Source organism: Panulirus ornatus, chromosome 12 (assembly GCF_036320965.1).
Source record: "Panulirus ornatus isolate Po-2019 chromosome 12, ASM3632096v1, whole genome shotgun sequence".
Classification (NCBI taxonomy): Eukaryota; Metazoa; Arthropoda; class Malacostraca; order Decapoda; family Palinuridae; genus Panulirus; species Panulirus ornatus.
The window spans coordinates 22,652,890-22,670,128 of record NC_092235.1 but is presented as its reverse complement, the minus strand read 5'-3'; the positions used below and the strand labels follow the sequence as shown (position 1 = coordinate 22,670,128).

General features: G+C 39.4%; 1 protein-coding gene and 1 long non-coding RNA gene across 2 annotated transcripts in view; one reads left to right on the top strand and one right to left on the bottom strand.

Annotated features, from left to right (window-relative positions):
* mRpS30 (mitochondrial ribosomal protein S30) overlaps window positions 1-3,564 on the top strand; it is a 31,498-nt gene extending 27,934 nt beyond the window's left edge. Inside the window, exon 10 of the mRNA XM_071667493.1 lies at window positions 1,125-3,564. The gene's annotated coding sequence lies outside the window, so the exon portion shown is untranslated. The remainder of the gene's footprint in view (window positions 1-1,124) is intronic.
* On the bottom strand, window positions 3,564-16,479 carry LOC139751856 (uncharacterized). The gene is made up of 3 exons (XR_011713430.1): window positions 16,263-16,479; window positions 5,418-5,582; window positions 3,564-4,984 (listed from the first exon to the last, which is right to left on the bottom strand). It is a non-coding gene; the product is annotated as an uncharacterized lncRNA (long non-coding RNA).
* Window positions 16,480-17,239: the final 760 nt, after the last annotated feature.

Genomic DNA, 17,239 nt, shown 5'->3' with positions numbered 1-17,239 from the left:
TTAAACTTGGGGAATCCCCAAATCTTGAGCTGAAAAACGGGGAATCCCCTAATTTGTTTTGTTTATTAGCGGGGAATCCCCAGATTTTGAGGTAAGATGTGGGGAATCCCCTAATTTTGTGCTTGGACCTGGGGAATCCCCAAATCTTGGGCTAAAACACGGGGAATCCCCTAATTTTGTGTTGATACACGGGGAATCCCCAAATCTTGGCCTAAAAAGCGGGGAATCCCCAAATCTTGAGCTTAAAAACGGGGAATCCCCTAATTTAACGCCAGGATCAGGGGAATCCCCAAATCTTGAGCTGAAAAGTGGGGAATCCCCAAATCTTGGGCTAAAACACGGGGAATCCCCTAATTTTGTACTGATACACGGGGAATCCCCAAATCTTGAGGTAAAAAGTGGGGAATCCCCAAATCTTGAGCTGAAAAGTGGGGAATCCCCAAATCTTGGGCTAAAACACGGGGAATCCCCTAATTTTGTACTGATACACGGGGAATCCCCAAATCTTGAGGTAAAAAGTGGGGAATCCCCAAATCTTGAGCTGAAAAGTGGGGAATCCCCAAATCTTGGGCTAAAACACGGGGAATCCCCTAATTTTGCACTGATACTCGGGGAATCCCCTAATTTAACGCCAGGATCTCTTGCATCACTCCCTCATCGATAGATCATCTTATGCTGATAAAGGTGTTTCTTTCAAAGAATTAACCCCTTTCAGCACAGACGTCCACGAGATAACTTCCATTTTCATTTACTCCAGGCTTTCCCATCATTTACTAACTCACTCACCACTTTTGCATTCATTATTTCTCCAAACACGTTTCATCCTTACTTAGAACTGTTTCCATTATTCACAAATGCATATGCGTATACCATCGCTAACTCCACGATTCCAATCTTTCCTTTCACCCAATTTATTCTTGATCTATTCCATCTATGCTCTGTAACATACTCTCGATGATAGCAGAATTGCACATCCTTCTTTCACTTTTCCTTGAAGATTTTTCTTTATTCATTCCTGTCCATACCACTCATAATAGCTTGTCTTTTTTTTTTTTTTTTTTTACTCAGCATGACTGGTAGACTCCATTGATGATTATTTATCTTTTGTGTCTCTTCCTTGACAGGGTGATGGCAGAGGGCAACTCCAGCAGTTTACAAAAGCAGCAAGGCGCCAAAACTGTCCAATGAATTAAAGAATAATCTCAGCGCACCTCAAGTGTTTACCTGCATTCAAAATATTATGATGGAGTTGGACAATGCTCAAGAGGAAGTTGGGGAGAAAGAACACTCCCCACGTATTCACTGCATGTCGTAGAAGACGACTAAAAGGAGAGGGGGGGCTGGAAATCCTCCCCTCTTGTTTTTAATTTTCCAGAAGAAGCAACAGAGGGGGCCAAGTGAAGATTTCCCTCAAAGGCTTGGTCCTCTGTTCTTAACGTTATGTTGCTAACGCAAGAAATGGCGAATAGTATGAATATATATATTCCAAATTAGGGTGGTTTAATGTAAGATCTAGGAAACCTTACCTTGGATGCAAGGATGTATTTCCTTGACAAACTCTGGACTTCATATGTTATACTTGAAGGCATGTCGACTAGAATCATTGTAGTTTTATGTGCCGAGTAATTATGTATATATATATATATTAACAGATTGAGTTCAGATGTTTAATCTGGACTATAAAATATGCAGGAAAACAGAAATTGACACCAAAGTCATACCCTGTAGACCTGGTTTCAAAGTATTCAGTCTTAAGTTCCTTTAATTTTTCGGTAACCACTTCTTCAATCATAAATATTGTATGCTTTTAAAGTATCATCAGCAAAAGTCTAAAATGCAGCCAAATTTAATTTTCTCGGCTCTGCTTCATCATAAACAGATGGTGCTACAACCTGCACAAACGGCTCATTTTATTCATATTTATATCCATTAAGTAAGGTGGCAATACAAAACATGAGCCTTTATATTAGTGTAAACCGTGAATAGATATTTAAATATCAAAATTTTACCTGACATAAAAACCCAGGATAAATAAGGAATTTATTTTTAAAAATATTTATTGTTTGACATGTAACAGTGGCATGACAAAGATAATTATATTTTATATATATATAATGTGTAAATTTTGGCCAAATCTTTGATTTATTGTAATTTACTCGAACATATAATGGGAGCCTCTATACAGTGGTAATTGTAATTTCCCACATTAGCAGGGTAATGTCAAGACCAGAGGATCAATCCTTGTAGAATTCCTCACTTGGCCCCCGTTCTCTTTTGGTTAAAGTATAAACTGGAGGGGAGTATTTGCATCACCCCCCCCCCCCCCAATGCAAATAGGAAACATGGGAAGTACCTTCCCAGGGACTTTTATATATGTTGTGCTACTTTCATAAACAACGGTTAATAAAGGCATTGAATTATTATTCACCCCATGGCAGTAGCCCATGGGTTGAATAATAATACAAATAACCACGCCTATTAATGTTTTGATGTGACCACATTTGCTGAATCTGCTATCGTGAACAGATTGACCCGAAGCCAAGCATACCAAAAGTCCATCGTTCATAGAGCTGTGTAGTTGTATAACCTGGCAGAGCCAAGTGTTAATTTTTCATACAGCTGCATAGTGGTCTGACTTGGCACAGGCAAGCATACCAAATGTACATTATTCCTGATTTTCTGTACAGTCTGAGCTGGCAAAGCCAAGCATATGAAATGATGAAATGTACATCATTCATCCTGTTAATGTGTACAATCAGACCTGGCAAAGCCAAGCATATGAAATGATTAAATGTACATCACTCATCCTGTTAATGTTAATCAGACCTGGCAAAGCCAAGCGTACCGAATGTACATTACCATGAGGTAAAACACCTCAACAACTTATCTGTCAGCTCCTTATTGGTACAATTTACTTCCGCATTTTCTTGTACACACATTATATATATATATATATATATATATATATATATATATATATATATATATATATATATTCCTAAGAGTCCACGGCGAAAATGAAACATAAGTTCCCAAGTGCACTTTCGTGCAATAATCACATCATCAGGGATGATACAAGAGAAACATAACTCGATATACAACGAAGAGACATAGCTGGGACCCTAGCAACATCTCTTCCTTGTATATCAACTGACTATATTTCTTTCTTGTATCTCCCGATGATGTGATTATTACACGAAAGTGCACTTGGGAACTTATTGTGTTTCATTTTCCCTGTGGACTCAGGAATATATATATATATATATATATATATATACAGCGTGAGTGATACAGACTCAGAAAACCTTACAAAAGGTTTAGGCGAGTCCTCAGTCATCCAGGCTGATTATTATGTGCATGTCAAAGCCGGAGTAAAGTGTGAAGGTGACCCTTAAAGAAACACTGGATAGTTTCTATTGTCGTCACTTTTCATTTGTGACCTCCAGGCCAACCAAACTTTTAATAAACTGACCAGGGAAAGGATATTTACAACAACAAACCCCAAGTGGGTGACTTGGGGGGAACACTTAAGAAAATTTATTGTCATATAATATATTGTAACACTTAAGAAAATTTATTGTCATATAATATATTGTACTGCAGGTACATTTCTTGATGGTAAAATACAATCATGGTAATCGCTACAGTTTACTATAAAATATTCCCTGAAAAAAAACCTATTTGTGTGCTAATTAATTATACTGTTGTTTTCTTACTATTATGGAGGAGCAGTTTCAAGACCTTTACTCTGCCCAAACCCAGAAAATAAGCAGATGGCGAACAACTAAAAGCAGTGAAATTAGTCAGAAATATCTTAAAATATGGGAGATCAAGAGCAAGATCCACAGTAAGGAAGTAGGACGAAGGTATAAAACATGTCATAACAGAATGAAAGTTTGGAGTTGTTTGTCGAAATAAAAAAAGTTGAGACATTAATAGAAGGAATGAAAGTAAAAAATCAATGTAATGAAGAAAGAAATGAAGGGGTGTATGAGAGATGTGGTATGGCAGGGAATGCAAAGGAAATGAATCAGGAAAGGGCAGTGTGGGTGAAATGTAATACTTTTAAGGGGGTTTGGGCATGTGAAAAGATCACAAAACAGAGTTTACAAGGAGACTGCATGATTGGTATAATTAAAGGGTTTGGTGTGAAAGGAAGACCCATGGTATGGGGAAACAGAGCAGAACAGTACTTCAAGGAGAGAAATAGTGGAAGAATGTATGGAATGGTATACGTGAATGAGGCATGTAAGAACAGGGATGAGTGGAGCTTCTTTTGCCGTGGCCACCCCCATGATGGGAGTTCCTAGAGAGAGCAGGCATCAGAGATATAGACAGAACAAATCCTCTCGTGGTACAAGACATCAGAGACGCTGATGTATGTTTCATCTATCTATCTATATCTCCGATGCCTGTTCCCTTCAGGAAATCCCTCAAGGGGGTGGCCACGGTAATAGTCTCTCCAAAACTAGTGAATTCCAATGCAGTCTTAGCCTTTAGTGCCTCACCCTTAACAGCTCACTGGTAGAGAGCCACTCTAGCATAGTGTTTGCAAAGGTTCCTACCTAATGTTCCCACCTACTACTTCTACCTAAATGTTCCTACCTACTACTTCTATCTATCACTCCTACCATTTTGCCAAAGGCCGGGCTACTACTGAAAATCTAGAGTTACAAAGAATGCACTGTGTAAAATAAGTGTTATCAAGTGTTGTGTGTGGGAGAGATATTTTGTACCATTTACTTTCCACCGCAAAGCCGACTGATGGGTTACAGTTGCACTAAGTTTAGTGTTTTACCATGTCATGGAACACAAGTGTTCAACAGGGGCTGTAACAATCTTTGTTCAAATAATGACTAGTTGAATGCAACCACTAGCTTCATCAGTATGGACTTGGACCTCGCCCTCTTCACCTGGCAAATATTCGTCTCACTGTTTGCACAAGGGATATCTTGGTGATAAGCACAGCTGAGATACCACATTTCTGCAAGAAAATGTAATCACTTAAATATACACAAATGATTTAACCTTTAAAGTGTAAAAAAAATTTTTATCAACCCCTAAATCAATAAGCATGTGATTTACTTTAGAAAATTCCTATGACAACACATGGCCAAAAGCAACTTTCCATCACTAACAACTGTTTCCACCACCAGTAGGTTGAGAGGTAACCAAATACAGGGACGGAACTGGAGCAGAGACATACCCTCCAAGTGAACGAGGATTCATATACTTTAATCAATACTTTTAGATGATCTACATGCTCCAATTTCATCTCTCCAGACACTCTATATTGGGCCATAATGAATGTGTACTATAACAAGATGTCTTACTTAACTTCACGACTCTGAACTTGTGTTGCTGTGTAATCATAGTTTGCATTATGTAGAGAACTGATAATATTTCTAAATACTTACCGAGACTGAATCGGTCTAATCTTGATGTTATATATGGTTTTGGCTTTAACCATACAATTCATAAAGCAATAAAAGATGAAATATGGCGAATCTCCGACAAGCAACTGCAGGGGGTCCCTGATTTACAAGTTACGTTCTTGACCATGTTCATGGGTTCTTCATAAGCTGAAAAATAGAAATGCATAAAATTAGAATATATACCTAAACCTGACTGAAATAAAGAATTAGATATAGTATTCTGACGCATATTTAACAGAACATTATATTTGGCAACACAACGAAAAGATGCACATTTTAGTTCTGCAGTTCATAAGTAGGAGTAATTGACAGTATGTTGGACAAGGAATTCAATATTGTTGTTTGGTGTCCATAAGTTCAGGTCCCACTGTATTACAGAATTTACTGCAATTTGTACCATGGGAATAACCTTGTCCCAACTATTGCTATTAGGATTCCAGATATGACAAATCATATCCAAAATTTTTCAGGATACTACCACGCTCTTACAGGAAACAGCAAAAATATTCGAACGAATAACACACACACACACACATATATATATATATAGAGAGAGAGAGACTGAGTGTGAACGAACGGGGCCTTTGTTGTCTTTTCCTAGCGCTACCTAGCACACATGAGGGGGGAGGGTGTTGTTATTCCATGTGTGGCAAGGTGGCGATGGGAATGAATAAAGGCAGATAGTATGGATTATGTACACAAGTATATATGTACACAAGTATATATGTATATGTCTGTGTGTGTATAAATATGTATACATTGAGATGTATAGGTATGTATATTTGCTTGTGTGGACGTGTATGTATATACATGTGTATGGGGGTGGGTTGGGCCATTTCTTTTGTCTGTTTCCTTGCGCTACCTCGCAAATGCGGGAGAAAACGACAAAGCAGAATAAATAAATATATATATATATATATATATATATATATATATATATATATATATATATATATATATATATATATATATAGGTGTTTGCTTTGAAGAATGTATGTGAGAAATACTTAGAAAAGCAAATGGATTTCTATGTAGCATTTATGGATCTGGAGAAGGCATATGATAGAGTTGATAGAGATGCTCTGTGGAAGGTATTAAGAATATATGGTGTGGGAGGCAAGTTGTTAGAAGCAGTGAAAAGTTTTTATCGAGGATGTAAGGCATGTGTACGTGTAGGAAGAGAGGAAAGTGATTGGTTCTCAGTGAATGTAGGTTTGCGGCAGGGGTGTGTGATGTCTCCATGGTTGTTTAATTTGTTTATGGATGGGGTTGTTAGGGAGGTAAATGCAAGAGTTTTGGAAAGAGGGGCAAGTATGAAGTCTGTTGGGGATGAGAGAGCTTGGGAAGTGAGTCAGTTGTTGTTCGCTGATGATACAGCGCTGGTGGCGGATTCATGTGAGAAACTGCAGAAGCTGGTGACGGAGTTTGGTAAAGTGTGTGGAAGAAGAAAGTTAAGAGTAAATGTGAATAAGAGCAAGGTTATTAGGTACAGTAGGGTTGAGGGTCAAGTCAATTGGGAGGTGAGTTTGAATGGTGAAAAACTGGAGGAAGTGAAGTGTTTTAGATATCTGGGAGTGGATCTGTCAGCGGATGGAACCATGGAAGCGGAAGTGGATCATAGGGTGGGGGAGGGGGCGAAAATTTTGGGAGCCTTGAAAAATGTGTGGAAGTCGAGAACATTATCCCGGAAAGCAAAAATGGGTATGTTTGAAGGAATAGTAGTTCCAACAATGTTGTATGGTTGCGAGGCGTGGGCTATGGATAGAGTTGTGCGCAGGAGGATGGATGTGCTGGAAATGAGATGTTTGAGGACAATGTGTGGTGTGAGGTGGTTTGATCGAGTAAGTAACGTAAGGGTAAGAGAGATGTGTGGAAATAAAAAGAGCGTGGTTGAGAGAGCAGAAGAGGGTGTTTTGAAATGGTTTGGGCACATGGAGAGAATGAGTGAGGAAAGATTGACCAAGAGGATATATGTGTCGGAGGTGGAGGGAACGAGGAGAAGAGGGAGACCAAATTGGAGGTGGAAAGATGGAGTGAAAAGGATTTTGTGTGATCGGGGCCTGAACATGCAGGAGGGTGAAAGGAGGGCAAGGAATAGAGTGAAGTGGAGCGATGTGGTATACAGGGGTTGACGTGCTGTCAGTGGATTGAATCAAGGCATGTGAAACGTCCGGGGTAAACCATGGAAAGCTGTGTAGGTGTGTATATTTGCGTGTGTGGACGTGTGTATGTACATGTGTATGGGGGGGGGGGGCATTTCTTTCGTCTGTTTCCTTGCGCTACCTCGCAAACGCGGGAGACAGCGACAAAGTATAAAAAAAAAAAAAAAAAAAAAATATATATATATATTTTTTTTTTGCTTTGTCGCTGTCTCCCGCGTTTGCGAGGTAGCGCAAGGAAACAGACGAAAGAAATGGCCCAACCCACAACCATACACATGTATATACATACGTCCACACACGCAAATATACATACCTACACAGCTTTCCATGGTTTACCCCAGACGCTTCACATGCCTTGATTCAATCCACTGACAGCACGTCAACCCCGGTATACCACATCGCTCCAATTCACTCTATTCCTTGCCCTCCTTTCACCCTCCTGCATGTTCAGGCCCCGATCACACAAAATCTTTTTCACCCCATCTTTCCACCTCCAATTTGGTCACCCAATCCTCGTTCCCTCCACTTCCGACACATATATCCTCTTGGTCAATCTTTCCTCACTCATTCTCTCCATGTGACCAAACCATTTCAAAACACCCTCTTCTACTCTCTCAACCACGCTCTTTTTATTTCCACACATCTCTCTTACCCTTACGTTACTTACTCGATCAAACCACCTCACACCACACATTGTCCTCAAACATCTCATTTCCAGCACATCCATCCTCCTGCGCACAACTCTATCCATAGTCCACGCCTCGCAACCATACAACATTGTTGGAACCACTATTCCTTCAAACATACCCATTTTTGCTTTCCGAGATAATGTTCTCGACTTCCACACATTCTTCAAGGCTCCCAGAATTTTCGCCCCCTCCCCCACCCTATGATCCACTTCCACTTCCATGTTTCCATCCGCTGCCAGATCCACTCCCAGATATCTAAAACACTTCACTTCCTCCAGTTTTTCTCCATTCAAACTCACCTCCCAATTGACTTGACCCTCAACCCTACTGTACCTAATAACCTTGCTCTTATTCACATTTACTCTTAACTTTCTTCTTTCACACACTTTACCAAACTCAGTCACCAGCTTCTGCAGTTTCTCACATGAATCAGCCACCAGCGCTGTATCATCAGCGAACAACAACTGACTCACTTCCCAAGCTCTCTCATCCCCAACAGACTTCATACTTGCCCCTCTTTCCAAAACTCTTGCATTCACCTCCCTAACAACCCCATCCATAAACAAATTAAACAACCATGGAGACATCACACACCCCTGCCGCAAACCTACATTCACTGAGAACCAATCACTTTCCTCTCTTCCTACACGTACACATGCCTTACATCCTCGATAAAAACTTTTCACTGCTTCTAACAACTTGCCTCCCACACCATATATTCTTAATACCTTCCACAGAGCATCTCTATCAACTCTATCATATGCCTTCTCCAGATCCATAAATGCTACATACAAATCCATTTGCTTTTCTAAGTATTTCTCACATACATTCTTCAAAGCAAACACCTGATCCACACATCCTATATATATATGCGTGTGTGTGTGTATTCACATGTAAAAGTTTTCCTTTGGTGAGCTTATCAACAAACCTGTTCACCATTAACTCCCTTATCCATGTAGCTTTATGTCCCTCCTAACCTGCCATTCTTACCTAGTCCTTTTTCAGTAAACAACTCCACAAGCCGTGCATCACTGACACTATTTCCCCCAATTATATCCTGAACTACATCATCATCACCCACACTTGTATTCAAACTGCACTCTTACCTGATCCCTCGGATCATTTGCTGAACTATAAAAGTACATGAGTCATAGCATACACGTGTTTTCTGGTCCTGTGCCCCCATGGTTGTACATCTGGAGTGTAATATAAAATATAGGCTGGTAATGGACTCAGTAAAATGTTATTTATGGAGACTCAGTTGTTATATTTCCAGAGACTGAAATGTCTTGTTCGGAGAAACCATTGCTTTTTGCCTCTGATCAGTAAGACCCCATCTAATTGTCATGCTTTAGATCACACAAAGAGGAACGACCCAAGGATCCCCAAATCTTGAGCTAGGATCCATGACACATGGAATTCCTAAATCTTGGGCCAGGATCTGGGAAATCCCCAAATCTTGGAGCTTAACCCGGGGAATCCCCAAATTTTGAGCCAAGTACCGGGAACTCCCATATCATGGGCAAAAACTGTGGAATTCACAAATTTTCAGCCAAGATTATGGAAATCCCCAAATCTAGTTTGGATGACTAAGAAACCATTGATTCCCCCCCCCCAGAGATCAGAAAGAGCACACCAAACTATCATGCTTTAGATCACACCCTACACTAAGAGCAAGGACCCAGGGAATCCCTAAATCTTAAGCCTCGGCCTTGGGAGTCCCAAAATGTTGGACAAGGACTTAGGAAATCCCCTAATGTTGGGCCAGAACCTAGGGAATCCCAAATCATAAGCCAGAACCCACGGGATCCCAAATTTTGGGCCACGACTTGGAGAACCCCTTAATTTCGGGCTATGACAAAGGGAGTCCCAAGTTTTGGGACATGACATGGGAGTGTTAAATCTTGTGCCATTACACAGGGAATCCCTAAAGCCTGGCTGAGATCTTGTGGTAGAGCCCGAAGAATACCCAAATTTTAAGCCAAGAACCAAGAATTCCAATATCATGGGCAAAAACTGAGAAATTCTCAAATCTTGAGCCAAGTTATGGGGAATCCCCAAATCTTGTGCCAGAAACTGGAGAATCACCCAAATCTTGGACTAAGACACAGAGAATCCCCAAATCTAACTCAGGGAATACCTAAGTCTTTGGTAGAGACTAGGGGAATTCTCCAAGTTTCATCGAGTATCTGGGGAATCCCCGAATCTCGGGCTAGAACTTAGGGAAATCTCCTAATTTTGAGCCAGAAACTGGAGAATCACCAAATGTTGAGCCAGGACCCAAAGAAACTTCTAAACTTTGGGCAATGATATTGGGAATCCCCAAATTTTGACCCTCAGTTATAACACTAACTTTTACAAGGTCCTCTGATACGAAGATTCATGTGAAATATTCTTTAAGGGATTCTTATTACTCGATCCAGCTACAATACCTGAAACAGTCCAACATTAGCCAGCTGTGTGAAAAACTGACAAGTGAAGCTGTGTGATAATCTCTTGCCTTTTCTTGTGTCAAGGCATGAGCCTCCTAACCTTCCATTTCCAGTCAATGTACACGAAATAAAGCCACCAGATGTTTAACGAGTCTTCAGTTAAAGAATTACACCACACTGACTTAGCTTTGAAACCACAAGTTCTAGACAAACCCAAATCTAGCTAAGATTTCGTGTAGTTCTCCATTATCAATGTCAACAAGCCTACAAGCTATCTGTCCATTGCAACGACTTCAATCCCCAGGCTCCTCTGTAAAACTTTCATATTCAATTGGGATTACCCAGACACTGTAAGCTCTGTAGTCCCTTAGTAGTTTGGTAATATTAAGACCTCCTTTACAAACCCCTGGTTAAACAATTTCCTTGATTTTATGTAACACAACCAGAGAAATGTAAGAACTATGTGGCTCTCACCTTTGGTGATTTCACCAAAGAATTTGACTCATCACCCTCTGCATAATGAAATGTAAGTTTTAGGCCTTTAGCCGTGAAGAAAGTTCATCCCTTATTTAGCATTACTGGGCCGAACAATGAGTTGGTTATTACCTTTCAAGTCTTCATCTTTGTTGTCACAGGGTTACAAAGATGTGATTCATCCCTATAAATCATCCCCAGGTGAATGTACCTGACTGATGGAAATATCAACATCTACGTCATGGGTTTTTGGTTGACAACATCTTTCTTGATCATTTTGCCCTCCAGAACACCCTCAACAACTTCCAGAACTGGACCAACAACTTTATCACTATCAACCAAACCAAGACAGTACTGATTCTATCTATGCCTTGCATTTTATTGCCCAGCCATCTCGTAACTGTGAGGCCCACAAAGATGCGCCAAGTCAATTTAGACGAAAGACTCAAATATCAGAAGTTTATTTTCAAGAGAAAAGGGTCCATCCACATTACAGACACACCTGCATAACTCTTTAGATGAAAGGGTCTTGTCAATACCATCATCAAATCTAGCTATCATTTCCACAATGCTTGTTCACTCCAGGAATGGACTCCCTGCAGCTGAACAAAAAGAACATTTACGCAACCTAACTTCTTCATTAACTGGCATATGCTTTTCCTACCTGGTTTCCTTTATACACTACACAACAAGAACCATAGAAGGGGAAGTAACCATATCTTGCCTTTTAATGTCACTGTAAGTACCAGCCGACTTAGAACTGTGTGGCCCACTTTAGATGAAAGATTCAATTTCCAAGTTTTCTCTACAGAGAAAAGGGGGCTCCATCCACAATACAGCCTGGATTACCCTTCAGATGAAAGATTGACTAGCAAGAGATGTACATGTCAGAACAGTCACAAAATCTTCCAGCTGTGATCTCTACAATCTTTGTCAACTCAAGAGACGGGGACTACCTCATCACTAAAAAAATCTACACATTTCTTTTTACATAAACTCACATGTGCCTTCCCTGCCTAGATTTTTTCATGCACAACACAACAGGAATAAAAGGAAACGAGAAGGTAAGATAAATCATATTTGGTCACTTTTACCCACTTATAAAACGAGAGGAAGCTCTTCAGTTAGAGGGCTCTAACTGAAATTTTCTTTAGTATCATACAGTATTTTACTTTTAAATGATATATGTTCATATTTTCCTTCCTTAGTCTGTTCCATATACCTACAACTCTGTCATTTCATCCATGCATCTGCAACTCGTTACTATTTCATCACATATTCTTTAAACCTTTACTATTATTATCCCTGCTATACACTCGTCAAACCTGTCATGTCTCCGAAACCTTTATACCGTAATTATATTTCTCTTGTCATCTCTATGTCACATATAATTCCAAGGGTACTAGGCTTTCCATGCGGCTCACTTCCATAACAGGGGATGGTCTCTAGCCCATCGTCCGACCTCCTATACATCTGTCTCTTTCTGGAAAAGTGTTGACCAAACTGGGGCTACTATACTACTATATACTACTATACTAATTTCTGAGTATCTTGACTCTGTACTTCAGGGCAATTCTGATATTCAGCTACTAATTAACCTCCCTAACAATTCTAGGTACTATGTAAATTTTTTGTAAAATGTTTTCTGCAAGATAATACCCATAAACAGGCCTCCTTTCATTGTACTCATCATCATAACCTTATATATGGTTAGTTTAAACTTCACTAGCTATAATCAAAACATATGCGCACACACTCTGGCACCACTGCAGGACTCCAATGTTTAATCTTTCCCAATATGAAAAGGCACGACTGACATACTTCATTTGCTCCCTATGCCTCAGTAATTTTCAAACAATTCAAGGGATGCCTTACTTATGCCTGTACATTGCTTCATTTTCTCTTCAAATTTTCTAATAATATCCAGCAGGGAATGGTTTCAGAAGCCACCTGGCATTCTAAGAGCAAATAATCCATCCATCCACCCATAGCTTTTGTTGAAGTCAGTCATCACTAAATGACAAAAGTTCAGTGTATTTTTTCTGCATGACCCCTTCCAAGTAAGCCTCTACCATCTCAAGCAGCATCTTCGTAACATTCACCCATGAATATTGTGATTATTTCTCTAGTGTTTTAGAGACTATGTTCTTTGCTTTTATATATGTACCAAGAGGGAATGCTCCTCTGTCTGGCATTTAACAAACTGGAAGGCTCATATGTCTTAAATTTCCAGTACCCCCTCGTAGAAATGGATACTGAGGCAAACTGGCTTTCATAATTTCATCCACAGTATTTGTGCTGCTTCCTCCTGAATCTTTCAAAATTGTCAAACTATTACAGTGGTATATACAGTCTTTCCACTAAACTTTACTTACTGACACAGGTACTGACAGACTTGTGTTTGTCATGGAACCTGAATTCCCTGTTATTCATGAGCTCCCATAACTCAAACACCCACACCTTGCCATAATCCATTGTTTGCGATGAATATGAAGTGGTCATGTGTTTCCTCTCCTTTGTTCTTTCTTTGTATTGTGCCCTCATGACAACCGAGTCCAAGATCTGGTAATGATTATAGTGGTGTGAGTGGAAGATACAGCAAAGCACACACGGCTTACAATTAAGCATGAAATTGAAATTCACCAAAAAAATGAGAAAGATGAGTCATGTTATAACCTGCATCCATTTATGGTGTTAGTTCTTGAATGACTTCTAACATAAAAAGCTGCAAAAAAAGTTCTTTGCTGAAAATTAAGTGAAAACAGGCATTGCTGTGTGAATGAATGTGCATAAGGCCGGATCGGTCAATCAAGATTAATCTGTGCATGTGATTTAATGGGGACATAAAGGTTGTATGTATTCTGGTGTCATGAACATTACAGAATAACATGCTGGAAGAGCATTGACAGTGGGGCATGTCTACCTTAAGATTAATTCCTCACTGCCGACAACCATACGGCATTTAATACCTTAACGGCATGAACACACTAGAGTTCACATTGGTATAAAATTATCAGGACTGAAAGTTTAAGCGCAAATGTACTTCCTTTTAGACTTTAAATAAATTTATCATAACAGAGACTTCTACATGAGTAAAGTGAATTTGCTAACATCATGACCCTTTAACACAAATGATCATATTTTCTAAACTTATTACAATATTTCCTACACAAAGGGCATTTCTTACATATAAAATCACAAAAATTTGCACATTACCAGTGACATCCACTTAAAAACCCTATATATCTTTAGAGTATCACCACCAAGGGATGTTAGGTGATCTATAGGATCACCTTCTTAAACAAAGCAATCAGACAATACAGTAAAATTCTTCCAACCTCAGCTTGAACAATACGTCATGGAACGGGTACACCAATTCTGAAGATATGCCGTTTCAAGTTTTACAAAATGTTTGGTGCCGCTGGGGTGTGACTTAAGTGTGGAGTTTCCCCTTGTATCACTCTTAAAATCCCCATGTGGAACAAATCCCGTACACATTCATTCAGTCCCAAAATCTATACAGACATCTGAAAACCCAACATATCTGCAAAACTCAGAGTCGGTCAGACTCAAACATTACGATGCATGGCAGCACTCCAAGCACACATAAAAAAGAAAAGGCACTTCTACACTGTACAAGCAAGTTTTCTAGTTTTATGTTTGCTTCAGCTGCTTTGTATGGCTACATGAGAACAGGACAAAGCCTCATACACTCCAATCATGCACCAGGTAAATGGTTTTATACCACTATCAGCAAAAATAGTCACTTTTCCAACGTCCTCATCACATTATACGAGGACATTAGTAAATGACTTCTAGCCACCATAGGAGTACCTCCCTGTATGTCTACCATTCGCTAGATTTCAACAAAAATGTAAAAAAAAAATATTTTACTTAAAGAGCAAACTGTTATTCTAATAATTATTTCTTACCTCAACCATTTCCCTCTACTTCACGGCCCTGCCCACTACACGAAAGCTTCAAGATTTACGAAGCCATAAAGTCCAACATAGAGAATCCGACACTTTCGACATAGACCTTCCTGACACAATTCATCCAATAGGCAATAAATTCATCAATTTACACATAATATATTAAAAAAAAAATTTTTGCCCTACAACAAGCAATTCATCAACCACTTCGTTAACTATCAAGCTGTCACGTGAGCCCCTATTGGGTGGTTAGATCAGGCTAGACTATATTTTAAGGTTGTAAATTATACGTCAAAGAAAAAATATGTATATAACTTTTAATAATGGTCTGTATAGGTAGCCAGTATAGGGGGAAGATTATTATTGCTCCCATGTGAGTTAATGGTCAGCTCGACCGTACCAATGGATTCCAATAATCACATTAACACCTTAATTAATCATAACTGTGTTAACTCCAATATGACCCATAGGGAAGGAGGGAGTAACACACCTCCATACACATCAAAAAATATATTCGCTAGAATTTTCCATCTAATTATAACCATAACTTTAAAGGGGCCATAGGCTACCTCACCTAATTATTGGCTAATAACTAGAGTTCAATAAATGTCGTAAGTGCATTATTTACACATTCAAATGTTGGCTTTGATCTGTTTTTAACCCCAACAGTTTCCCTCAACTTCAATGGCCCAGTGCAGCCTAATTATTTGCTATTAACTAGAGTTCAATAAATGTAGAAACTGCATTATTTAAACAGTTACATATTGGTTTGGATCTGTTTTTAAACCCCAACAGTTTCCCTCAACTTCAATGGCCCAGTCTACTTTTAAGGAATGGAACTAGAAATCCGACGTCGATTTTGCAACTCAAACATTCTATTAGAGATCCATTGTCATTGAACGTCATTAAATTCTATACAATTCATTAAATCTGGCGTCCACTTCCAAGTCTTATTTCCTAAATAACACCCGCATGGCGGCGTATATACCCTAAGAGACGGGTTGGGTATGGGGTATGGGGTGACCTCAACGCCCAAGTGTTACCTTAAAGGACTCGACCCATCTTAAATACCACCATCATCAATCTCTTAACCAAATAAACACCCAAAATAGATACTAGGACGAAGACTATAACTTACCTGCAACGTTTTGGAGAGCAACACGCCCCCATCTCACTCGAACCTCTTCAAAAATGGAGATCCAGACGCTAATTTCTCACTTTAGTCCATTTCCACTCACTTATCATCATCTTTACTCAATATCAAGATGTTTCGTACGGTAAAAACGCCACAATTTCAAAAAAAAATAGTGTTGGAGTAAGTGTAGTCAAATTGTCGGCCATCTTGGCTGCAAAAATGGCGGACTGTCCGGCTGAGAAACAAATGAGCGTCGGGAACCGCGCGAGATTCAACTCGCGCAGCGCACGAAAAGATACGTCCCTATTTAACACATCTATGGACTAGTGGTTTAATTAAAGCCATTACTGACCCCAATTATAATGAATAAAGAGGTTAAAGCATTTAATTAAGAATTATATATGACCCCTTTAGAATTTCCCATGGAGAAATTGCACGAATCTCCGTAATGGTCTCGCGACCTGATAATGAGGTAATAAAACTCAAATATGGATAATTAAAAGACCCGGGCCCATGAGAAAAGTATTCTTGAGATGAGTGTAAGGAAATAAAACTATAAAATAAACAATGGCTTAAACGAACACCGGAGGGGGTGGGAGTACAGCCGTTGAGGGACAGACGTCACGGAACTCGATGCTCTCTTGTTCATCCGAGACGCTCGGCCGCCTTCGCTCTGCGCAAACCATTTTTTTTATATATATATATTCAGAGATATATTAAGTCTGACTAGGATACAATATATGATAGTCAAAGAGATAGATATTAAGATTTGTAATAGGGTCACAGTATCGTACGTGTTTGTTAAGAGCCAGAGAAGGATGGGGGGAGGGACGAGAGGCACGCTCAATGAAGTAACTAATATACTTAATAAAATTGAAGTGTATGTAAAAACCACATAATTAAGAGAAATTGTGTCTCATAAGTAAGAGATAGGAATCTGTGTCAATTGGAGCATCTCGCCATAGAAGCATTTGTTAGAT